This window comes from Pan paniscus, chromosome 2, assembly GCF_029289425.2.
Source record: "Pan paniscus chromosome 2, NHGRI_mPanPan1-v2.0_pri, whole genome shotgun sequence".
NCBI lineage: Eukaryota > Metazoa > Chordata > Mammalia > Primates > Hominidae > Pan > Pan paniscus.
The window spans coordinates 105,044,660-105,071,463 of record NC_085926.1 but is presented as its reverse complement, the minus strand read 5'-3'; the positions used below and the strand labels follow the sequence as shown (position 1 = coordinate 105,071,463).

Here is a 26,804-nt window from a genome sequence, read left to right as displayed (position 1 = left end):
CTACCATGCCCTGCTTTACCTTCCATGTGGATAGAAATTTTAACCAATAATACATCCAATGAAACAATAATCAACATTTATTGAATGAATACTGTGTGTCACATACTGTATTGGGGATATAGTGATAAAATACCTCACAAGTTCTGTATAAAATATTGGAGCAAAATATAAATGGGTAGTGCTAAAAGCAATGTGTTATATTTTCAGTTCTTTACAATAGCAGGGTGCTTACTGGTGGTTGGGTGATATGGAGACAAGTAGGGGGGAGACTCTTGGTGGCTGGCAAAATTTAAGTAGCATCAGGATTCTGGCCAAGTAGGATGGAGCTCAGGGAATGGTACAAATATCACTATGTCATTGAAATGTTGGACAGGTAACAGATTAGTAATGTGAATGGAAACTCATTAGGTAGGTGTCAGAGAAGACAGGGAAGGGTATTGTGATGCAGAGAACTATGGGTATATTAATAAATGGTTAGCCAGGCTAATCCCATAAACAGACTCTAAACATTAAAGCTTCCACTTCCAACCTCATATATATATATAATCAAATGTTGATAGGCAGTGAGATTGGTGACTTATCTACTTGCCCTGGTGAGGACTGGTTTATGAACTGGACCAGGATGTCCTTGTTGTACAAACTAGTAAGTAGGAAAGAAGTTTGAGCAGAAACTGAGAGATCATTTATGACTGGCTAATCTGTTGAAAGGGTATAGACCTTGTATATCTTTAAATACAAGGATTTCTGCTTTCTGTTTTGTGGTAGAAAGTTGCAAAAGACTCCAACTATATAAATGACAGCAACTCAGTACACTTTAACAGCAAAGAGCTAAAGAAACACAGTGAATTAAATTCTAGAAAGGGATAGGCCCTTCCTAGCAGAGAAGGATTTATGGCTGCTCTCATCCCAGGGGAAAAGGTCAGTAGAGAGGGCAACTATTTACCTCAAACTGGGTAAGAATAGACCAGATGAACTTTTAATAAACATTTAATCATGTCTGTGGGTTGGTTTGTTGTGTTATACCCCAAGAAGCCTCAGTCAGAGATCAAGGCCACACCTGCCCTCCAATTTTTGCTCACTGGGACTATAGAAGCAGCATTGTTAGGGCTGGGGGCAGGTCCGGGATGTGGAGAGAAACCCCTCTGGCATACAGCGAGTTTACTGACTGCAAGGCAGTGGGCTGCTGATGGCTAGGGGAAGGACAGTAGGGTGGAGAGAGGTCTTCGTGCTACCTAAATCCTGATGCTACCTAAATTTTGCCAGCCACCAATGCTTCCCCCTACTTGTCTCCATATCACCCAGCCACTAGTCAGAAGGGCAAAGGGAACTCCACAGACATCTTAAAAACTAGCGGATAGGCGATAAAGCATGGAGTGACCTCTGGAGCATTGCTGGTGTTCAAATAACAATTTCTGATTGCACCATGGAAATATTTGAAGGCATTGGTGACTAGAATTTAAGTAAAGCCACAACAAATCCAGACCCAGCTCAAGTACACATTAGACCTACTCAGCCTGGAACTGGCACAGCATCATTTCTGTTGCATTCTGTTGGTCAAGCCAATTAACAAGGTAAGCGCCAAGTCAAGAGTAAGAGAAATAATCTTCATCTCCTGATGTGAGGAGTGAGTAGCATTCGCACACGGAGAGGGGAGGCGTTGTTGGGACCTCTATTTATAGATGAGTTACGATATTAAGCAGTACATTTAAAAATAACCCATTGTTCTAGGAATAAACCACAGTTTTAAGAATAGGCCAAAATAAATTAGAAAATATTTTACACTAAATGAATATGCAACCTATCAAAATTTGTGGAATGCAGCCAGCACAGTTCTTAGAGGAAAATTTATAATGTTAAATGCTTATATTAGAAAAGACAAAAGGTTTAAAAACAGTATTCTACGTGTCCAATTTATGAAGGTAGAAAAACAAGTTAAATCCAAAGTAAGAACAAAAAAGTAATTAATAAAGAGTAGAAATCAATGAATTACAAAATGGACAAACAATAAAGTCAACAAAGCAACAAAGCCAAAAGCTAGTTCTTTGAAAAGATTAAAAAATTGATAAAACCCTAGCAAGTCAGCTCAAAGAAAAAAGAGGGGAAAACATCCCACAAATGAGTAATACCAGAAATAAAAAGTGAGATATCACAAAAAAGATAATAACTTTATGCTGGTAAATTTGGCCATTTAGATAAAATGAATAGATTATTTGATAGACACATATTACCAAAGTTGATACAAGAAGAAGGAGAATATTTGAATAAACACAAATCAATAAAAGAAACTGAATTTGTCAGCAATCACAAGAAAACTTCAGGAGCATTTATTTTTACAATTTTTTTCTCTAAAAGAAAGGATGAGAGAACACTCTAACTTGTATTTTGAGCATATCTCTGATACCAAACCTGAAAAGGACATTTCAGGGTGAGAAAAATAGAGAAATATTTCTCATGAACATAGACACAGAAAACTTTGGTAAAATATTAACAAATACATTCCAACGGTATATAAGAAAGTGAGAAATAAAAATGTTACCAAGCCCCCACCGACTGAACAGACTGCTTCTTGACCAAGGGGACCCCAGAGAAACCTTAAAAACTGGGTTTCCAGCCATGACAGGATGGGAGGTCAGATATGCCTTCCTTATTAACCTTCAACCGGGATTCTTTCCTAAGGAGTAAGCAGAGACCAGCTTTAGAAAACAAGACATGGATGCCTCATTCCTTTATGGCCTTTAGCCAGTCATCTGAGGGCATGACCAGACTTCCTCGCAATGCATTCCTTCCTAAAAACTGACCACCATCTCCAGGCCGGTTTTGGCTGACTTGTGCAGAGGATGTGCAGTAAGTATGTACATGTTCTCTGCTTCACCTTTTGACAGCAGAGGGCTGACAACTCCACCCTCAGATCATGCTAACACTGCCATTTTTTTGAACATGTGACCTATGAAGAGGCATGTGCATGGTTTCTTCTTTCATAAATATTTATGACTCCTCTTGTAGCTTATTAAATATGTATATGTGGCCACCCTGCTCAGCGTGAATTCCTATTTCCTTTGCCCCTTCCCTGAAGTGCTTGTTCTTGGCTTTTACTGGAGACTATGCTTCCCAGCCAGCAGGATGGGCAGCCTGCAGATTATGGGCCTTTATGAGAAATAAAGCTCTCCTTTCCAAATTTATGAACCTTGTGATTCTTCAATTGGCAAAAGTATAATAAATATATTACATTAAAACATGCCATGGGCATTCATTAAACCAAGGTGAATATTATTGTGTTAATGTAAACTAGTCATTTTTTAAAAGAATTTGAGACAGGGTCTCACTTTGTCACCTAGGCTGGAGTGCAGTGGTACGATCATGGCTCATTGCAGCCTCAACCTTCCCAGGTTCAGGTGATCCTCCCACCTTAGCCTCCTGAGTAGCTGGGACTACAGGCATGGGCCACCACACCAGACCAATTTTTTGTACCTTTGGTAGAGACAGGGTTTTGCCATGTTGTCCAGGCTGGTCTCGATCTCCTGGGCTCAAGCAATCCACCTGCCTTGGCCTCCCAAAGTGCTAGGATTACAGGCATGAGCCACCACACCCAGCTTAATGTAAACTAATCTCAAAATGATTATATAGTTAAAAAATTGATGATGGAGGATAACAGATATGCTTTTCAGTTATCACAATTACAGGATAGGTTGTTGGGTGTGACTTTAACATACTCGAATCATTAATTCTGTTAGGCATGTTTATTAAGTTTGGCTGTTGCCTTCAGGCTGTTGAATGTTTAATAATTCGAAGTACAGTTACTGATAGAATTTCTATCTATATCTGTGTATCGATCTATGTATGTATGCATCTATCTACCTATCTAATCTGTCTATATGATCAGCATTAATCCATTTTCTTTAATCATATTCTTGTTATTTATCTTTCTACACTAGTGCTTCCTAACATGTGTTGATCACAAATTCTACAGGCTGTTAATAGTTTAAGTGAAACCAAACAGGCTTCTTTAAAGCCAGAAATTGCAAAGCGTTAATGGCCCTGATGCATGTAATAATCCCAGAGGTGGCCTACTTGGGAGCCTGCCTGTGACTGTCAATGCACTCCCCAAACTCACCACTGTGATTTCAGACACCTTAAAGAATAATGTGGATCTTAATCATTGGTATTCTTGAAGAGATAAACATAGTTTATGTAGTAAATTACAAGTCAGAACATTTCTGTATCCATCATTGAAGCAGCTACTCAAAAAATACCTTCTCTTTGCCCCATAATCTTCCTTTTTCCTTCCTCCTTTTCCCACTTATCTGTCAGTCTATCCATCATTCTGTGTTCATCTATCTCTCCACCCATTAATTAATCCGTTCATTCTCATTCTTTTTCTACTCCTTTGTGTTTTTACTCCACACAGTTCTTTTTTTCTTCTTTTTCTTTATTTGCTTTATATATATATATTCTTTATTTGCTTTATATATATATATTCTTTATTTGCTATATATATATATATATATATATATATATATTCTGTTCTCAATATCTTTGACAGCAGCCTTGGAATTTTAACACAGTCTATGCTGTGTTTTCTTTTTGCCCTTCCTTTTCCCTTTCCTTTCTCTGCCTCTCCTTGCCTCTCTTCTCTCTTTTTGCCTCTTCTTTCTGTAGAAATAAGAAGCACTTTGAAGTCCTGGTGAGAAAAATTTTCCATCTAATTATATTTCAGTTTTCTAAGAGAGGTGTATATATGTTATTTAATGTGTACTGTTTCCTAAGGTTATTTAACCACATAATTTTTTGAGGGGCATTTTTGAAACTAATTTTATATTGAAAAATTAGTTTAATAATTTGAAGTACAGTTACTGATAGAATTTCTATCTTTATCTGTGTATCGATCTATGTATGTATGCATCTATCTATCTAATCTGTCTATATGGTCAGCATTAATCCATTTTCTTTAATCATATTCTTGTTATTTATCTTTCTACACTAGTGCTTCCTAACATGTGTTGATCACAAATTCTACAGGCTGTTAATAGTTTAAGTGAAACCAAATAGGCTTCTTTAAAGCCAGAAATTGCAAAGCGTTAATGGCCCTGATGGCTTTAACCCGATGGATACCCTGCTGTATTTTAATAAATTATATCTTTCTTTTTTTGCTTTTAAAATAATAAAAGGAAAATAAATACTTACTGTAAATGAAAAATATACAGAAGTGTGTAAAGTAAAAAAGTTAAAATTCTCTATACATTTCAACTAATGGTATGCTCCATGAAGGGAGGGGCCAGGCTCTGTCAGGTTCACCACTGTGTCATCGTGCCCAGCACAGTGCCAGATACTGAGGAAACCCTAAATAAGTACATGTTGAATCTTCTAAACTGACACAGACATATATGATGCATTGGTTATTTATCAGGAGCTAAAATGTATTTCAACTATTTTGCATTTATATGTCATATAGTTCTTAGTGACTCACAATGAACTCATAGTTAATCCAGTTACTCTATATAATGTGAAAGTCCTTGTCGAATAGAGCAAATGCAATCCAGGCTTTAGAGTGAATCGTTCAACAATTTAGGAATGCATTCTCAGAAGTAATGAGCTACTGGGAATCTCCCTACCCAACCTTCATTTAGAAACCCAGGGTTGTACTATATGCAGCAGTCTCTAGGGCCACCTGCTATCTACTGAATGCCAATCACATTTTCTCTGCATCACCACTGGCAATGGTAGCTATACTCTCATTCAGGAACAATATTAGAAACCTCCAAATCACAGTCTCAGGTAACTGCTCTTTTGTCTGTAGGGGAAATCAGTGTTGGCAGATGTCTTATAATTTACAACCATGTTACCCCACATATTATCTATGCAAATCATAATTTAAACTTATTTTGATAACCAGTTCTTTAAACTTGAAAACAGATTCATGCCAGTTGTAAAATGGTTAAACAGCATGGAAGATAATACAGTATACATAAGTCTAGTGACCTTGACCCACCTAGCCTGCCCTTTCCAGAGATAAATGCTCTGATAATTTCCTGTGTTTCCTTCCAGACATTTTTTTAATCACAAATTTTATCTTCCAAGATTGTTTTTTGGGAGAAAGTTAAAGGCATATAGAGAAAACACATAAGAAGAGATCATTAAGAAGAAAAGAAAGGAAGAAAAAAGGAAAGAAAAATAAAAAGAGCTTATTAGATTCTATATACTAAAACAGGAGATACAGATTAAAAGAAACACACATGCACACCCACCTTTTGTACCTCAAACCTCTTGCTTTCCATGTCCTTCATGGGGTGCTGAGAGTCCTAGAAAATTTTTTTTGTGAATAAAAACTCATGCAATGGAAGGTGTCTTGGCTGTTGTCCTAGAGGTTTTGCATTTGATCACTCCTCCTAAGAAGGAGTCATTTTAAGAAAACTTCCTTTCTCTATTCATAACTTCTTGTGTCATATTATAATCAATCAAAGATGTTCTCAATGTGACAATGACAGGTGCAGTGATACAGGTTTGGAACTGGGCAAGTTTATATGAGCTGTCTTTAAACCAGCAATTTTGTCTTCTCAGGGAACATTAAGGAGCAATTTTGTCTTCCCAGGAAACATTAGGCAAAGTCTGTAAACATTTTGGATTGCCATGGCTGGGGGTAGTTGAGCATTGCTGGCATCTAGTGGATGGAGGCCAAGGATGCTGCTAAACATCCTGCAAAGCACAGGACAGCCCCCTACAAGAAAGAATTATTTGATTCAAAATGCAACAGTGCTAAAGTTAAGGAACTCTACTTTATCTTATTTTATTTTTCTGAGACAGAGCCTCACTTTGTCGCCCAGGCTGGAGCGCAGTGGCATGATATTGGCTCACTGCCGCCTCTGACTCCTGGGTTCAAGCAATTCTCCTGCCTCAGCCTCCCAAGTAGCTGGGATTACAGGTGTGCATCACCATGCCCGGCTACTTTTTGTATTTTTAGTAGAGATTGGTTTCACCATGATGGCCAGGCTGGTCTTGAACTCTTGACCTCAGGTGATCTGCCTGTATTGGCCTCCCAAAGTGCTGAGGTTACAGGCATGAGCCCCTACACCCGGCCAGGAACTCTACTTTAAATGAACTCTTTTGCAACTTTTTTCTTTTAGGGACAGTGATTTTCATTAGAGAAACAACTCAAAATAAGCATCAATATCAACAGCAATGAAATCTTAGACAGTTTTCCACTGGGTTTAAAGTTTGGGCTCTTGAACCTCAGAACATAATGGATGAGTTTGGTGTCCTACTGATTCATCCAGAAAAATAATTTTTCATAGCATTATCAATCCTTGGCCTTTTCCCTTTTTAACCTTTCTGATTATATTGCCTATGGAAAAAGCCAATCTGTTTCAGTCAGATGAAACTTGAACAACAGGGAATAATAGCAAATAACTATATATTTGTTTGGAAAATAGTAAAAAATAGACAATAAGTCCCATGTTCATTGTCTTTTGCCAAGTTTTGTTACCAGCTACTTTAGAATCTTTTTTTTTAATTAAAAGTGGTTACATAAATCCTTATTAGGGTGAAGCCTGATAACTGTGTTCTGGTGGGATAATTGTATTTAATCTGCTCATTTCTGAATGCCAGAACAGATTAAAGCATATGAAAAATTAAATAATGTGAGATTGCAATGACTCTGGGTTAGAAAGATTCTTGAACCATAGTAAATCCTATCATTGCTTCATTTCAGTGGAGTTTATGGCCTAGAGAAAAATGTTGAATATTGAACGTTAAAGTTGTCTTAGTGAAGAAGGGAATTAGACCATTGGAACTGCAATAAAATGGTTTAGAGGGTGTGGAACTCACTCCTTTAAGTTGTTGACAAGAAAGTAAAGGCTCTAAGCTGGTAAGTGGCTGGCCCTGGGTCAAGGTTAGTGGCACTCCTGGGGCTAGAGTTCAGGGCCCCTCATCTGAGTCCAGTGTTCTTCTGGCACTGTTGCTATGCTGCACTCATAATTATATCCATGTGGCCAGGGCTACCCAGAGTAAAATTTACCAAAGACAGACCATAATGCCTTACATGTATTCATCACTTCAGAATATTCAAACTACTTTCACACATATTCTCTCATATAAAAATCAACCTTATTACCTAAATAGGACAAGAATCTTGTCTCAGTTGATCAGAGAAAATGGAAATGCAGACATATGAAGTCATTCATTTTAGTTAAATAACTATTAATAATAGACACAGATGTTTCAGCCCAGGACTCTCCTCATCATTTAATTGCAAGTTTATTACAGGCACAAACTGGTATACAATTAGCCTCTCTTTATAGGTGGCTTACCATGTGCCTGGTACCGTGCTAAGGGCATGAATTAGCCCATTTATTCCTTGCAATGACTCTAATAGGTTGATATGATTTTTATCTCACTTGCTTGATAAAGAAAGTGAGGTGTAGTGAGGTTCAGTATCATTGATTTAGCTTAAGTCTGTATTAATGATAGCTTTAGACCAAGATCTGTTTCATGCCAATATCCATATTTTAGTCATTATACTATACTACCAGCATTATTCAGTATGGTGTTTCTATGGCTATTTTGGTAACTAATACAATGATTGAAATAGCCATTGCACATCCAATTTTATGTACTGATGTTCTGATTTTCACAAAAATCTTTTACCCTTTTTAGCCCTTATTTATAGCTGATGCTGGGAGGAATGGAGGCCACAGGTTAACATAATTTTCTTTTTTTTCCTTCTACATTTATCCAGTAATTTCTATCTGATTTCCCTTCCTCAGTATTCCTACACTTACCCATTCACTTTAACCTACCCAATGCAGGAGGGGCAGGCTTTTTAGGAAAGGTATCTGATTGTGTCATTACTTAGAAGCCTTTAAGGGATCACTCATAACTTCAGACACAAGGTACTGCGTGATCCACTCCCTGCTTTAATGCAATTTTATGTCTTGCTAGTTCACTTCAGACTCTGTTCCAGCTATCCTGGCAGTTTAGTATCTCCTCAAGCTCGGTGTGTGTGCATTTTCATATTCTTTGAATTACCTCTCCACACTGCCCCCTGCCTCCTTCCTCTGCCCCAGTGTGGCCCTAATTCTTTTGTTCTTTAAAGCTCCGTTTAAGAATGTTCATGTCCTTTGTAGAGACATGGATGAAGCTGGAAACCATCATTCTCAGCAAACTATCGCAAGGACAAAAAACCAAACACCGCATGTTCTCACTCATAGGTGGGAATTGAACAATGAGAACACTTGGACACAGGAAGGGGAACATCACACACTGAGGCCTGTTGTGGGGTTGGGGGAGCGGGGAGGGATAGCATTAGGAGATATACCTAATGTAAATGACGAGTTAATGGGTGCAGCACTCCAACATGGCACATGTATACATATGTAACAAACCTGCATGTTGTGCACATGTACCCTAGAACTTAAAGTACAAAAAAAAAAGAATATTGCTTCTGAGCTCCTCAAACACCCAGAATATAGTTTGATTATGGCTCCATCATGTAGATGATAATTGACTTTCCTTTCCAACTACACTATGAGCTTTCAATAGAAGGGACCATTTCTAGGCCTGGCATGGTAGCTGATACCTGTAGACCCAGACTGAGGCTGAGGCAGGAGGATTGCTTAAGACCAGGAGTTTGAGACCAGCCTGGGTAACATAGCAAGACTCTGTAGAAAAATAAAACACTGGCCAGATGTGGTGGTGGTGGTGCGCCGATAGTCCTGGCTACTTGGAAGGCCAAGGTAGGAGGATCACTTGAGCTGAGTTTGATGTTGCAGTGAGCTATGATTGAACCACTGCACTCTAGCCTGGGTGACAGAGTGAGGCCCTGTCTCTAAAAAAATAAAATAAAATAAGAAGGGACTATTTCTTAGTGTCTTTATTTCTCCAATGCTTAGCTCAGTTCCTGGCCTGTAATACTAAGCTAATAAAGTTGAATGAGCTTGGTAGTATGAAAAGAAGTTGAGGACTGAATAGATATGGAAAGCATAGGAAAGAGAAGCATGAAAGATAGTTTCATGAAAGAAAGAAAGACGTCTCCTTTGGGTAACTGGGAAGATTTTTATGTTATTAATTGAAACAGGATATTTAAGATAATGATACGAATCTGCTGGGGAAAAGGGAAGTTGGTCAATTTGGTTTGCTCATGTGATATATACAATATAATAAGGTGACCATAGAATAGTAATCTTCAACCTGCTTTAAACATTATGTGTCTAGTAGAATAGTTAGAAATTTAGGTTTCATGGACCAAAACAATTTAAAGAGGCTCTGTTAGCCTTTGTAATTGTAAAATAAATAGATCCTAAGTTCCTCTTCAATGCATGTATTTATGAAAGTGAAAGGAAAGAATGAGGCTGACTTCCTCACTCAGACTCCAGGTTTCCCTCCATTACCTTTTTGACATTGCTCAGGGAGAAGCAGAAATTGACCCTAAACTTTACAAGCAGCTGATCTGCAGCAAGCGAGTGAACTTTATGAGCTTAGCTGAAATGGGATGCTATGTACAAATGGAATGGTTTTTTTGGTAGCTAAGTGGCTCTTCATAACATTGTATAAATATCATTCATTGAATTAGCGGAGTAGGGTAGTTTGCCTTAAGATATTTATGTCTTTGGTTGAATATGCAATCATATTACTTAAGCAGAAATTTGTTTATGTATGTAGACCTTTGTTCTTGGAGTCTGGGCTGTGGGGACCCAGTCTCGGTTGGAAACAAAGAACAGAGAATAGTCCTGTGAAGAATAAGCTGGCTTTGTGAGAATTATACAGAAAAAACGGAAGTGTAGCTAGTACATGGCTAACTTGGTCTTTCCAGAATGGACCGATCTGGTTTCTTCACTAGTATTTTATCTCCTACATACTTTGCAATCTTTTTGCAAAATTTAGCCACAATAATTTCTAATTCTACAAGATTTTGAATGTATAGAGAGCCTCTCTGATTATCTGGCAGAGGGGCTAGTGAGTAAAGCTTAGAATTGTCTTAACAGAGAACTTACTGTGAATGCAGTTTCAATATTTAAAAGGTGAGCTCACCGGTGGGCAGTAGGACTATGTCATGGCAAGTGCTGGATAGCACCACAATTTTTGCCTTCCCAGGCCTTTCTCAGGGCATGTCAGTGAACAACTGAATATGAGCATCCTGAAACAAGGAATGCATCTGCTATATGCTGAATTGTAATGCTTCCCGAACATTCAAATTTACATTTTGAAGTTCTAACCCTCAAATTTGACCATATTTGGAGATAGGTCTTCACAGGGTTAATGAGGCCATTAGGGAGGGCCCTAATCCAATATGGACTGGTGTCCTTGTAAGAAAAGGAAATTTGATGCAGACACACATAGAGGGAAGATATGGAAAGACATAAGGAGAAGATAGCCATCTAGAAGCCGAGGAGGGAGGCCTCCATCAGATCCTTTCCCCATGACCCTCCTTCCTCAGAAGGAACCACCCCTGCTGGCACCTTCCGCTTGGACTTCCAGCCTCTAGAAATGTGAGGAAATAAATTTTTGTTGTTTAAGCCATCCAGTCTGTGGCACTTTGTTATGGCAGCATTAGCAAACTAACATGGCACCTTCTTGCCTTTGTAACGTCAGGCCTTATTTCAGGCACAGCCTGGGATATAGCAAGTTTTTAATAACCGTTTTTGAACCAAAGGAATAGAAAAGAGTTAGCACAACTTGTGGGACTATGCATAATCCACAAACTATTATCCATTAAAAAATTCACCAATCAGCCATGAGTTGCCACAGATTTATGTGAGAGCTTGTAGTGGGTGCTGTGTATCCACTGTACTCACAGATGTAGTTGTCAGCCCTGGCCTTAAAGAGGCTTCACCTGGGTTTGCTCCTCCTAGAAAAGTACAGACTTAAGGAGTGGTCCCACAGTAGCCCTGTCCACACAGGTGGTCCTCCTGCCTTGTGCCTTATCTTGTCTGTACTGATAGTGGTGCTTTTTTTATTTTTATTTTTTGAGGCAGAGGAGGAAGGGCGTCAATAGTTTAAAGAGCCTCCTAAACACATACATTCAAGTGTTCCTGCCAGTAGGTGGGGGAGTAGGCTGGCATAATCAGAGGTTGTTTTTTGCCCTGGGCTCCAGGCTAATGATCAGATGATCATTAGGGTCCACTGGAATTTAGGCATTCTCCATTTCTCAGTATAATTTTAGTGTTCTTTACTTAGCTTTGTAGCAGAAGAGGATATTTACCCTGTAGGTAGACTATTAACTGAACTTACTGTGGAGTTGAATGAAACATAAAATACACAAGGCTGAGTGTAAGTTAGACCAAAAATCTTTTCTCATATTAAGAGCTGGCAGATATTCTCTAGCCATCCAAGGATTCTTCAACATTTCCGTCTTGCTTTCTAGGAATGAGAATTATTCTTCACAACATTCTCTATTTAGCATACATGTTGTCTCTTTGTAGGTGCCATTTCATTTTGTTCTTACAACAACTCTAGGCAGTGAATACAATTGTCATAGCCATTTTACAGACGAGGAGATTGAGGAACACAGAAGTTAAGATCATTTGACGAAGAAAGCTAAGGTTCAGGGAGTTTGGCCTTTTTCTGGAGCCCGTGGCCCTTGTTGTGCCTCATTATGTCCCTGTTTCCATAGATGTTCTTTTGATCCCTGTCTCCTAGTCTTTTCTTTTGGATGGAGTTTGTGCAATGGGTAGAGGTTGGGAGGACTTGCAACTTCCCGATGGCAATTTCCTAACTTTCCTGCTTCTTTTCTTATGTTATTCTTTGTGACTCTGTGATTCCTCTCCTAAGCATCTTCACTGAAGGAAGCTGTCTGCTCCATGTCTTGCTACTGTATGTCTTAATACTACTGCTTCTCCCTCCTCTCCATTCTAGCCCTTCATTTTTAGATCTTAGCCTTGTCTGCTTCATCACCATCCACTTTTTTTCTTGTATCCTTTGTGTTTTCTTTCTTTGTATTGCCTGATACTACACTCTGTTTATCTCTGGACTTGTCTGCCCTCTAACCTATTATTTGGCTCACCTAAGAGGCCTGGACATTGGATAATTGGTTTCGTGTAGTCTTGTGGTCCCATTTAGTTCATTTGTTACTTTATAGGTGAAATGGAAGCATGTCTTTTGTGCAGGAAGCTTCCCTCTTTAAGTGGAAAAAGACCTACCTGAGAGACGACCTGCCATGAAAATGATATTCTCCACACACAAAACAAACTTTTTATGATGTTCTCACATTTTCTTATTTTCAAGAGATCCTATGACTGATAGATATCAAATCACACAGAAGCTTAATTCCATATGCTTCTAGACTTGAATTTTCCAGTCTGTGTTCCAAGGAGCCTTAGTTCTGTAAGAATCTCCTTTACTATTAACATCATGGTAACATCTTCCTTTTGCCAGAGACAGGATATTGGAGGTGGAAGGAGCCACCTGTGTACTCCTTGTGGCGTCATCTGTGCCCCTCACTCCTGATCACTTTCCCCATCTCTCCACCACAAAGTGCCCAAGAGACCCACTGAAGGAGGCTACAATAGCACTCAATCATCACTTTCTCCAGGATGTCATCGAGCCCTGCATCCTCACTTTCCTTAGTTACTGCAAAAAAAATCCAAGCCTCCCACTCATGCCCCATCCCTAAGACCCTTATTCTCACTTTCTTAATATAGCTGTGCACAATTTCTGATGAGTTCCAGTCTCCCTCCCTTCCCGGCAATTCTACTGTATATTCTGGAATTCACAGTGTGTGTACAAATCAGAAAAAGCTAGATTTTACTGTCGTAGCAAATCAAGCACACACACACATACACACAGCACCCTAAAACACTACTGGTTCCTTATAAAACAAAGGTTTATTTTTCACTTTATATTCCACATTGTTTGGCAGGGAGTCGGTACTCCAGAGTCACCCAGAGATGAAGCTGACAAGGGCTTCACAATCTTCTGTCAAAAACATCTGGAAATGAAACCTTCTTGGTGGCCTCAACAGGGTAAGAGTGAAATGGGAGACTTGCTCATGGCTTTTTCACTGTCTCAGCCTAGAAGTGACACATGTCATTTCTCACATTTCTGTGCCAGAAATATTCGGATGACCTTGCTTAAGAACAAGGGGCTGAGAAATCCTCTCTTCCCCATGGCTAAAAGAGTAGGGGAATGATATTAGTAGTATCTGTCTTTGAGATTTAAAAATTCCCCATCTTCAATCTCTGCTCATAAATTTCACTTTGACTTCTTGTTCTAAGTAAAATTGGCTTTTCCTAAGGTCACTGCTTCCCCTGTAGTTCTCAAATGATGGCTCTGTTTTCCCCTGCATCCCAGGTGCTTCTGGGCTGTTGAATGTATGATAGTACATCCTTTGTTTCTCACTTCTCCCAGAATAAGGTTTTCTCTTGCTTTCCTCACTTTTCCCCAACATCTCCTCAGTTCCCTTAAAGCTCATACCATCTGACTGCACCATCGATCCCCTTCCTGTCACAGACATCTGTCATCCTTCCTTCCCTCTGCAGCCACGTGTTAATGAAACATTTTAGCACTCACTATATTTTGATTTACTGCATTTTTCTCCTTCATGTCTTCTGTCATTTGTCTTGGTGACTTCAATAGCCATGAGTACAATTCTTCTCATACCTTGTTCTTGACCTCTTCCCTTCAAAATGTTTTGCCTTTTACTTATTCCTGACACCTATTCTCTTGATCATCCTCTACACCTTTACCTCTGAAACCTCAATTAATAGCATCTCACTTACTAGCCATCACTTTTTGTTTTTCCCTCTTAACCCCCTTGTTATGGGCTGAATTGTGTCTTTCCCAAATTTATATGGTTAAGTCCTAAGCCCGAGTACTTCAGAATGTCACCATATTTGGAAATAGGGTTTTTAAAAAGGTACTTAAGCTGAAATGAGGGCATTAGAGTGAGCCCTAATCCAAGTGACTGTTGTTCTTATAAGAAGAAGAAATTAAGGCACAGAGGGGAGATCATGTGAAGATACTGGAAGAATATGGCAGATATGATTTGGCTGTGTCCCCAGCCAAATCTCATCTTGAATTGTAGCTCCCATAATTCCCACATGTTGTTAGAGGGACCTGGTGGGAGATAATTGAATCATGGGGACAGTTTCCCCATACTGTTCTTGTGGTAGTGAATAAGTCTCACAAGATTTGGTGGTTTTCTAAGGGGTTTCACCTTTTGTTTGGTTCTCATTTTCTTTCTTGCCTGCCACCATGTAAGGCATGCCCTTCTGCCATGATTGTGAGGCCTCCCCATCCACGTGGAACTGTGAGTCCATTATACCTCTTTTTCTTTATAAACTACCCAGTCTTGGGTATGTCTTTATCAGCAGTGTGACAACAGACTAACACAATAGCTATTTACAAGCCAAGGAGAACGACTTAGGACCAACCCTGCTGGCACCTTGATCTTGGGCTTCTAGACTTACTTCAGAATAAATTTCTGTTGTCTAAGCCACCCAATCTGTGATCCTTTGTTATAGCAGCCCAAGCAAACTAGTACACTCCTCTAATATCCTTGTGTTCTTACCTCCCCTTCTCAGCTCACATTTTGTGGTCAAAAGAATAATAGTGGTTTTCTACACTTCTTTTTTTTTTTTTTTCTGGTCCCTTATCTCTCTGCTATATGTTATAACTCTTGTCTGGCAAAACTTCCACCGTGAGTATATCTAACTCTCCTCTTAGATAAAGCCTATAGCCGAGCAGCTAAGCATGGCTAAAAGAAAACAACCCCCATGCAGTCCATGCTGGGCCATCTCATTTTCAACATTTCTCTAATCCTTCCCTCTCCTGTTCCCTGAGAAGGCTGGTTTAGACCATCTTCTTGGTCCTCTGACTTCCAATCCCCTCTAAATTCTTAGCTGATGATTTGCTTCTTTTTCTAGGCCAAAATAGAAGGAATCAAAAAAGAGTGCATGATTCTGCCTCCACCAAATCTACTAACTTCCCGCCTTCTGAACTCTCATACTCTGACATCTTGTCTGTAAAATGAATGAATCATTCACATGTCCAGCTAAGGCAAGCTGTTTGCGTGTGCTCTGGATTGCCTACTGAAGGAAACTACTCCTGCAATTGTGTCCCCGACCTCCTGCATCAATGCCCTCCTGCTTTCTGGAGAATCATTTCTATCAGCATACTCGTATGCCTCAATACTTCATAAGAATAGGCTTTTTCGGTGGTGGTTGTTTGAAGCTATAATACCAGCTCCCAATCTTAATGTATACAGTAATGATTTATTTCTTGCTCATACAATATCAAATGTGTGCCAGATGAGTCTCCAGGGCCACTCTCCTTCATAAGAGTGATGTGGGGATTCTGGTTCCTGCAATGTGTGAGGCCACTGCCTCGACACATGGCTCCCTGTGTCCCTATGGCAGAGGAAAAGAGAGGGGAAGATGGCACACACATAGTAGGGGAAAGAGAAAAACATTAAGATAATTTTTTTTTCATCCTGGGACAAGCTGCTTTAGAGATAAATAATTAAAAATCCATGATATTTTAATTTTAATCATGCTATCCACTATGTGAGAGGCCATGAATCACTGACAAATAAAATGAGGATGATGATCTCCTTTGTATGATCCAGATGTAGTAGTTACACAGTTTTCTTCCATTTCATTTGTGTGTATGTGTGTATGCATGCGTGTGTGTGTGTATGTCTTCTCTATAGAATTCATAGCAGTACACTCCTCTTACCTTTGGGAGATAAAGGGTAATTTCATTCAATAAGTCTGCAATGGGAGAGAGGAATCGTTCCTCTGGGTTAAGTTTTTTTTTTTCTTACTCTACAGAATATGAAATAAGATGATCTGAATTCATAAATGAAAGGAAACTATTTGCTGTCCATTCATGTCAGGGTGAGAGCAAGTGAACTTGTTTATGCCTGTGCATATCTGCTTGGGGTTTTCTGTAAGCATTCGTATTGCTCCAAACTAATCTTTCATTAATGTGTGAATGAAGTGGGAGAGAGCGGGTGACTAGAGGGATGACAGCTGCAACAAGAAAGAGCATCTAGTGGTCCAGTCAGAAGGCATGTGCTAATCTTTAGTTTTAAGATTTCAGTGGCATCCGCTTTGGGAGACCAACATGGGCAGATCACCTGAGCTCGGGAGTTCAAGATCAGCCTGGGCAACATGGTGAAACCTCACCTCTACCAAAAATACCAAAAATTAGCTGAGGTTGGTGGCGTGTGCCTGTCCTCCCAGCTACTCAGTAGGCTGAGGTAGGAGGATGACTCGAGCCTGGGAGGTGGAGGTTGCAGTGAGCTAAGATCATGCCACAGCACTCCAACCTGGGTGACAGAGTGAGACCCCATCTTAAAAAGCAAACAAAAAACAAAACTAAACAAAACAGAAAGAATCCAGCAGCATCTTTGTATTTACAAATATGTCCTTCAAAACTGATAGAACTAATGAAGAAGAATATGATATATAGTTGCTTTTTGTTACATAACAAACCATGTAAAAATTTTAGTAGCTTAAAACGTGAGTTTATTGAGCTCATGATTCGGTGGGTCAGTGGTGTTTCTGGTTTCACTAGTCTGCAGTCAGCTGCCTATTATCTAGGCAGTTCTGCTTCTGAGGGTTGGCTGGCTGTAGGCTGGGGTGAAGATGGAGATGCCTGGGCCACGTCTCTCATCTTCCTTCAAGACAGCCCAGGTATGTTCACATGGAAACTGGGCAGGATCCTGAGAAAAAGAGTGGAAGAATGCAAGGTTCTTGGACCCAGAGTATGGTACTGGTACACTTGTAGCTCTGCCACAGTCAGATAAGGTCAGACACAGCACAGTGGCAGCCCATATTTAAGGAGAAAGGTCAAGAATTGCAAAGTTAAGTGCAAATGGCTATAGAAAAAGAAAGAGAAATAATTTATGGTCACTTTGTAATCTACCATATAGGACAAACACTTGAGCAGTGCAGCCCGGGATATTTAAAAATTGTTCCCTCACCTACTACTGGCCAGTGAAGAAAGCAAAAGTCAGAAGCAAGTCTTAAAAACTAGGCCTTACTAAATATTTCTCTTTTGTGTGTCAACCATGACTGTCACTATTAAATAGTTTTAAGAAAATAGTCTTTAATTTTTTAAACTAAAAGCTTCCATTTCCAAGCTCATTTATTTTCCAGTGGAAATAGTATTTCTGAAAGAGGAAGTGTGTTGATTGCATTGAGAAGGACCAGCATCTTGTCCCCATGGTAATGGCATCTTGAATTCTCCAAGTGTTCACCACCTGGTGTTCTGAAGCCCAGTAGCCATATAGTAACACATGATACAATGTGGAAGAAAGAATCTACTTGTATAACATGTAAAATGACAGTGGGCCCACAGGTGAAGTTTAGAATCAAATTAAAATTATGGCCTATGAAATAATAAGAATATGGTTAAATTGCTAAAAATAATAGTCATAATAAATTAGTCTTTCTTGTAGAAGATACTTGGATAACTCTGCTACCTGTGAAAACCACTCTTTGCAACAATATAGGAATAAACCATGTTTTAATGCTTTTTGAATTCATCTAAGGCATGAGGTTTACATGAACATGTGCAAACACACAGGACTATATATACATGCATATATATATATATATATATGCACACACACACAATTGCTGAGTCTTGAATTTGAACCAAAATGATAGCAGCCATAATTGGCCATTCTTAATTACTGTATTATTTAAAATGATTACTCCTATCCTGACTTACTATAGTCTTTTAAAGAAGATGTTTAAAAATCACAACATCTAAGTCATAAGATATTTGGTGAATGGTTGCCTTTCCACAGAAATTATTCTGTCCCCCAAACCCTTGTCTCAGTTGGTGTCACTGGGGCTTTTGGAAATTAGAATTTAGATTCAAATGAAGCTGCATCTTCACGCAGTGATTTTAGGTATATAAGTGACAGATTTGATATCTGTCAGTATCTATGACTACTATTAAGCTACACAGGAACCATGAGAGAACAAATCCTTGCTCACTGTGATAGCTGAATGGCTGCCTTTACTGCTGAAACTGTGAAGCAATTTTCTATTGTAAAACCCATAGTAATAGAATTCAGGAAGGTGGATCCCTAGGGGGATTGAAGACGGGATGTGTGTGGGATGTTTTTGAATGAGTCACTGGGCAGAGTTGGAGGTGTTCTTCAAATTAGAAACAGGAAGCTAGTGGGTTTGCTTGGAAAGGCAGACGTGAGCTTTGAACTAAGAAGAGACGGAGGTCTTCCTGGACCCTGGAGGGATCTGACATGAGGCAGAAAAATTCCTAAGATGATGTTATCCTCCTAGAGGGAATACACAAAGTATGAAACCTAAATCCTGACACTAACTGCAAACATGCAAACAGTAGGTTAAGACTTTCCCCCTCATTGGCTACTGTCATGATTAAAGAAATCATTGTAGCAAATGTGCCTTAAAATTGTAATCCACAAAGCACTTTCCTCTTCACTGGGGGTTCCTGCAGGAGTAGTGAGGAAAAAGAAGATAGGGGGAGATTTTATGAAAGAAAACATTGCCGATGTACACCTCTCTCCCCTGTTCTCCTTCCCTTTTTCCCCTTCCCCGAGCTGCGAAGAAGCCAGCTCCCATGGGGCTCTGAGATCTAGGATATGAAGGGAGTATAGAGTGGAAGACCTTTCTGGTTGTGTCTCTCAGGTCACTTGACAACTGGATGTTCGTTATCTTAGGAGAAGGAATTCATGCTCAACAAAGATTTTCCTTGCTTGTACTTGGATTCCATGGGGGCCCATTTATAATCCACCCTAGATAGTCACACAGATGCCTATCCTCTATATGTCATTCATTTGTTGCAATCACTGTATGATGAATATATTTGCATGTCACTAATCCCATATCCACAATGCCAAAATCTAGGAGGCTCTATATTGGAAAGTTCCTTTCGTAGTTTTGGTGGCAATACCTGACTTGAATTCCATGAAAATAGTAATACATTTTATTTATCTCTTTCAGTGGATTACTGATATATTTTACTGAAGGAATATCAATGTGTTTGCTTACTAAGTACTGCCTCAGACATTGGGGTGTCACATAAAATTCAGTATATGCATTACATTATGTTATTATAAAATTTTAAAAAACCTTGAAACCTAGTCACAAGAACTTCATGTAAGAGACTATGGATGTGTATTTTCTCCAAATGAAGGAGGAAACTGATGTTTAGTGAAGTTAATGGCCGGGCTTGAAGTCACATAGCCAGGAAGTGATGGGTTGGGATTTCACCTCAGGTATATTGAAACTCCGTAGTTTCTTTCTCTACCAAACAGCAACCAGTTTCAATGAATTCTTTGTTTCGGGGTTAGGAAATTATTTCGATATACCACTTTCAAAAGAATAATGTAAAATGTGTTTGAGAGCTGTTGCCATAGGCAAGCACTCACCATCAATCTATCACTCAAGTTATAGAAGATGGCAAAACCTTTCATTGTTCTTTCAACTAGCAGAAGGCTGTTCATTCCTTACACTTTTCTCTTTAGCATTAGTTTTTGGCTGACATACTGGCTTTCTGTCATCCCAAACTGATATGCTTTGGTTCTGTGTTCCCACTCAAATCTCATATTGAATTGTGATCTCGAGTGTTGGAGGTGGGGCCTGGTGGGAGGTGATTGGATCATGGGGGTGGTTTCTAATGGTTTAGCACCATCACCCTAGTGCTGTCTTGTGATAGAGTTCTCACAAGATCTGGTTGTTTGAAAAGTGTGTAGCATCCCCCAGTCTTCGCGTGCTGTCTCTCCTGCTGTTATGTGAAGAGGTGCTTGCTTCCCGTTTGCCCTTCTGCCATGATTGTAAGTTTCCTGAGGCCTCCCCAGCCACGCCTCCTGTACAGTCTGTGGAACTGTGAATCAATTAAACCTCTTTTCTTTACAAATTACCCAGTCTCAGGTAGTTCTTTATAGCAGTGTGAGAACAGACTAATACACAACCTGAATGTCTTAGTAACACAAATAAAACATGGTGAGTTTAAAGGTAGTTCCAAACACAGTGTGCTTGCCCAACACTTCCACCCACATGGACCCTCAATATATGAAGTCTGATCCTTGAAATCAATGTCACTCTTTCCAGATTTGGTTCTTCAGCTTAGTCTGAGTCTATATTCTTTTGTTTTTCCTTTTACACACTCTGGGAAAGAGTGTTGTCTGATATGATGCGATTTCGACATTTTAAGGGCTTTTTCTAAAGGGCTTATTTTTTCTTTTGTTCCAATCCTGTGCCAAATCATAGGATTTCATTGATTTAGTGGTGAATAGTTAGGATTTCATTATTGCAATCATGTTTATTTTAGAAATGGAAAATTGAGTAAGGCAGAAATCATCTATTCAATGCAATCATATTTTTTAATATTTAAAAATGCTACATAGGTGTGCATATAATACAGGATTGGGAATTGGAAAGTTAGGTTCTGGTTTCTGCTTTGCTATTGCGAAAAAAACAAAACAAAACAAAACTTAATCTTTGGACTTCTGTTTCATCATAAGTTAAAGAATTAGGTGGCTCTAAATGATTTTCATATAATAACCCAGTTTAAACAATTTTGTGAAGAGTCTTAACACTATGCTACATGTGAAACAGAGCAACACGGCAGTAATAATATCTCTAAAGTGCATTTTAAAGACTTTTATCTATGGCCAGGCACGGTGGCTCACACCTGTAATCCCAGCACTTTGGGAGGCTGAGGCGGGTGGATCATCTGAGGTCAGGAGTTCAAGACCATTCTGGCCAACATGGTGCAACCCTGTCTCTACAAAAATACAAAAATTAGCCAGGCGTGGTGGCGGACGCCTGTTAACCCAGCTACTCGGGAGGCTAAGGCAAGAGAATCGCTTGAACCTAGGAGGCGGAGGTTGCAGTGAGCCGAGATCACGCTGTTGCACTCCAGCCTGGGCGATAAGAGTGAGACTCTGTCTCAAAAAAAAAAAAAAAAAAAGACGTTATCTAACTTCACGTTTTCTTACTAGTGAGTGATTTTTTTCATCTTCTGACTTGCTGCAAGAGGGTATTTCCCTAGTTTCAATGGTTTTGAAGTTAATTTGTTCAGCTTCTGCTTAGTGGATATTTATATGAGAGGTAATACTTGCCTTTTAATTTCTTTTCAGCTTTTCTACTGCTCTCTTTTTCTTATTACTTCTTTTTAAGTTAGCTCCGACTTTGCTATTTTTGGAGAGAAGCAATAGGGATGGCACAGTGGTTACAAGAGGTTAGAAACAATTGAGATGAAAATCCTATCTTTGTTGATATAATTTGTATGCAATTCGTAGCTTCAAAATTAAACACTGACATGGTCATCTTTTTAAAACTAAAAAATGGTATAAAATTCCTAGTGCATGTGTTTTAAAAAATTCTTTCATAGTGAGCAAATCATGCAAGATATTAATTTTTCCCCTAAAAGACTATTCTAAAGTCTCCCTGAACATGTCACTTCAAAATGTAAACAAAGAAACAAAACTGTCATCTATTGGAGTTGGGTGTGATTTTTGTCTTTTATCTTCTCTGTCACACTAGTTTTCAGTTCTTTGCTGTCATGTGGCCCATTTTTCAAAGATGCAGTTATGTGGATTTCAGGGGGCCGTCAGCTTGCCTTCCCCAGTTGCTCTGGGCCAGCTCTGGTCTCCAGATACCTCGGATGGAGGCGAGTCCCAAAGTTGATAACTAGGAAGAGGCTGTGTATGCCAGGGACGGATGACAAGATGTGCTGAGCCTTGGGGAGACGCGGCAGGATGTTACTAATGAAAGAGGGCCCTGCTGCCGAGGGAGGGGAAGGAAGCAGATGTGAGGGCAAGATTCAGGTGACAACCTCAGCGTTCCAGAGATACAGTATGTTATGGAGGAGGGAGAAAAGTAAGTTGGCATTTGGCAGAATGCACAGAGGCGAGACTCGAGAGTGGGTGGTGGAAGCTGAGGCTTTCAAAGATTTCTGACCTTCTGCCTGCCAACTTGGAATTAGATTTCTTGATGGAGGGGGAGAATGGGGGAAGGGGGTAGAAAAGGCAGATGCCAAGAGAGATTATTGATTTGGCAACCAGACAAAAGGATGCTGAGGCTGGCACCTGCAGCAGAGAAGGGAAGAACGGTGTAGCCGGTAGGTCTAAGGCAATGGGCTGAGTGCCAGAGTTTGAGCTGCTACAGAGCGGCCTGAGATGGCCTCTTTTTTAGACACGAGAAAATAGTCTGTAGAGAAATAAAATTTAAAAATGAGAAATTTAATATCTTTGGATAGATTTTTAGGATTGGCATTTACAAGCGTATTCAGTTGCCTTTCTCCTGTCTGAGGAGCATAACCTTTTGTGGTCAGATTGATGATGCTCTTTAAAAAAAATCCCAGCAATACTGTTACATTTCCAATTCCAAAACCAAAGTGGTGGGATTTGACTATAGGTTTCCTCATTTCCCCAGCAGTGAATACGAAGTGACTTTTCCATGTCCCAAATGTTGACCCAGAACAATATCATTCCCTGTGAGACAGGAGTAACTGGTTACATTAGAATACAATTTTGTTGCCACAGAAATCAGGAAACTTTAAATTTAGCAGCTTCATTCTAGGGTTTTTTGCTCTGGGCTCTCAGCAAGCGTTTGCGTTTCTACGTCCTATATCACCGTGCACCACTAGATGTCACTATTACTCGGGTCTTTGGGTAACAGACTCAACAATATGCCTGCCCTTTTGTGCCTGGGGAAAAACAATCTTCAGAAGGGGAGGATAATACTGTCTGTGTGGATTTAAATAAGACCTCTTTACCTGGCATTTTTATCGAAAAACAGATACTCCATATGTTGTATTGATTGCTGTTTCCCTTTCTGTTTTTGAAAGGGAGAGACTGAATTAAATGCGTTTCCTCCCACAAATGTACCTTACCATTTCTCCTTATTCTCAATTCTCCCTTAAAAATGTAGCTTTTAGCTCCATAATATAAGAAATATTTATCAGAAAATTAGGAAAATCATAATTCTATGGGTATTTAGAATCTATATATGGACTGCAAATGTTTCTTCCCTAATCTCTTCCTAACCTTAGAGAACTTCAAAATGCATTGTCTCATTTCCTAAGGAAAAATGTTGTAACTCTAACTAGGAAAAGAATCCTGTGAGAGCACAGCAAGTCAGCGTTAAGAATTGAATTTTCATGACTACCCTCGGATACATCCTTGAACCCAAGGGACAAATGTTGCCGTGAGTTTCAGGTTGTTTAAATGGTGGTGTTAGACACACAAATCATTCATTTTCCTGCTAAATTTCCTTTTCTTTTATTGAATATTGGATACAGGTATGTCTTTTAAGATGTGGCCATTGATTCATATATACCAGAGCATTATTTAAACATGAAATTAATTAAGATAACTAAATAACAATGCATTTATAAAGCGTTCTTGAAAATAGATTAATTATTTAGAGCATTTGAGTGAAAAATCTCAATACGATTTCACTATAGCAAATGATAGCCATTAATAAGTCATAACAGGATAATAACATAAAACAAAAAATGAAAACCTTACAAAATATATCTTAAAAAGCGAAGTAGGGCTTTACTTTGAGTTGAGTTGGTGGTACAAAATGAATCAATTTGTTCTTTTTGGAACTTTATCTCCAACCGTGTAATATTTGTGTCTTTAACCGTTGGCTGCCTCTAACAGTTACTGAGCCAATTGACCTCCAAACTAGGACTACATCAATCTGTTTTCTCTCTAGCTGCGATGCCACTGTATTTATAGGTTATTGAGCACTGGAATTTTACCCCCTGGAGATAACTTGTAGCTATGGGCCAATGCCAACTCATTCTGACTCAGGTGGGGATAATAGTCCTTAAGATGAAGTTGCCATGGACTTTAAGAATGTTTGGGGTCTTATTCTCTCTGCTCCTGTTCGCAACTCCTCACACTTTTTCCCCTCCCCTCTCTTCCTCTTCCCTTCGATTCTCTGTTCTCTATTCTTCTCTCTTTCTTTTTCCTCCTGCCCTTTCTGTGTTTTCCTTCCATATGTGTGACCCTTAGATTTGTTGTAGAACTATATTGGAGATCGAATTATGATCACTTCTATATTAGTTTCCAGTGGTTTCTGTAACAAATAATCCAAATTTGGTGGCTTAAAGCAACAGGCATTTATTATTTTTTAGTTCTGGAGGTCAGAATTCTGAAACCCATTTCCTGGGCTGAAGTTAAGATATCTTAATTTCAGAGCTGTCCTCCCTCTGAAGGCTCTAGGTGTATCTGTTTCCTCGCCTTTTCCAACTTTTAGAATTGCATTCCTTGCATTCTTTTGCTCCCCACCCCATCCTTCAAAGCCAGCATTGTAGCATCTTCAAATCTCCCTCTCTGCTGAGGCCATGACATTGTCTTCTCTCTTTTGTGTCAAATCTCCTTCTGCCTCCCTCTTGGGACACTTTTGAGCATATTTAGGGCCCACCTTGATAACCCAAGTTAATGTTTCCATTTCAAGATCCTTAATCACATCGGTAAAGCCTTTTTTTTTTTTTTAATATAAAGTAACACTACAAGTTCCAGGGATTAGGACCTGGATATATTTGGGGGCCATTATTCAGTCTCCCACAGCTTTTTAGCTGTGTGTTTGTGCAATTTATTTAGTCCCTCTAAATTTTAGTTTCCTTGCCAAATAGTGTTACAGTGAGGACTTAATGAGAAAATGCTTGCAAAGTGCTTAGCATAGTGCTTGGCAAAGAGTTAAAGCCACTTTAAATTAAAATAATTTAAGTGCTAATAGATATTACTCCTGCTATCAAATAAGATTATCTCATTCTTTCCCTCCCACTCATCCTTATGGTACTTCAATCTACCTTCTGACCTCATCTCTCTACCAGAACATTTATTTCAAGGTCTCCAGTCTCTTCTAGCTGGTCAAATTCTTGGGCTTCATTTAGCAGCATTTAATTAGGTAAACCACTTATTTTACTTAGAAATGCATTCCTTATTTTGCTTCTGCCATAACATATTTTCTGCTTTTTTTTTCTACTTCACTGGATACTTCTGTTTTCTTTACTGTCTTCTCCTTCTTTTAATCTACAGTAAAATATTGGTGTTCCTCAGAATTCTGTCTTGAAGACTCTGTCTATTTTTATACTGAGATGAAGAGTAGCCTGGCAGTTTGATGATCTTAAAGAAGATAGTGGGGCAGGAATACAGGCAGCAAGGGGTGGGAATGGCATGGGACAGAGCTGGAGTTGTGGTCTGGATCAGATTCTGTGGTGACTGACAGGCCCTGGTATAAGGATTTTGACATTAATCTTAGGAGTAGTGAGATGTGTCTTAAGCCTCAGAAATAGATTTTGACATTGGTGTATTAAGTAGATCTCTGAGTCAGTTTGAGTTGCTATAACAAAATACCATAGACTAGGTGGCTTATTTATTTTTCACAGTTCTAGAGGCTGGAAGTTTGAGATCAGGGTGGCAACATGATCAGTATCTGGTGAAGGCCCTCTTCCGGGGTCTAGACTGCTGACTTCTTTGTATGTGCACATGATGGAAGGAGGGTGAGAGAGCTCTCCATGGTCTCTTTTGTAAGGGCACTTGTTTCATTCATGGAGGCTGCACTCTCATGACCAATCACTTCCCAAAGGCTCTGCTTCCTAATACCATCACATTAGTGGTTAGGATTTCAATGTATGAATTCTGAGTGGGTGTTGGTAGTGAATGCCTAAATTATTTCCTCTCCAAAAGGTCTACAGCTCATGACCTTCTCCTTTCTGAAAGCTGCTGAACCATGAGCTAACCTACTATCTGGTAATTCTGAGCTTGGATAAAAGGGCAGGAGAGAGATGTCAGAGGTGTGAGTGGAATGTCAGGGGCTCAGCTTTAAACCCTATATTTAGTAAGAACATGGGAATTT

The 26,804-nt window shown here is 39.3% G+C and overlaps 1 protein-coding gene across 11 annotated transcripts in view; it reads left to right on the top strand.

Moving 5' to 3' along the window:
* LOC129397422 (ATP synthase subunit a-like) overlaps positions 1-26,804 on the top strand; it is a 903,826-nt gene that overhangs the window by 152,942 nt on the left and 724,080 nt on the right. For 2 of the 11 annotated variants that reach the window (XR_010111618.1, XR_010111616.1), the window contains exon 3: positions 13,847-13,949. The exons of the other annotated variants lie outside the window; for them this stretch is intronic. The gene's annotated coding sequence lies outside the window, so the exon portion shown is untranslated. The remainder of the gene's footprint in view (positions 1-13,846; positions 13,950-26,804) is intronic. 11 annotated transcript variants of the gene reach the window in all.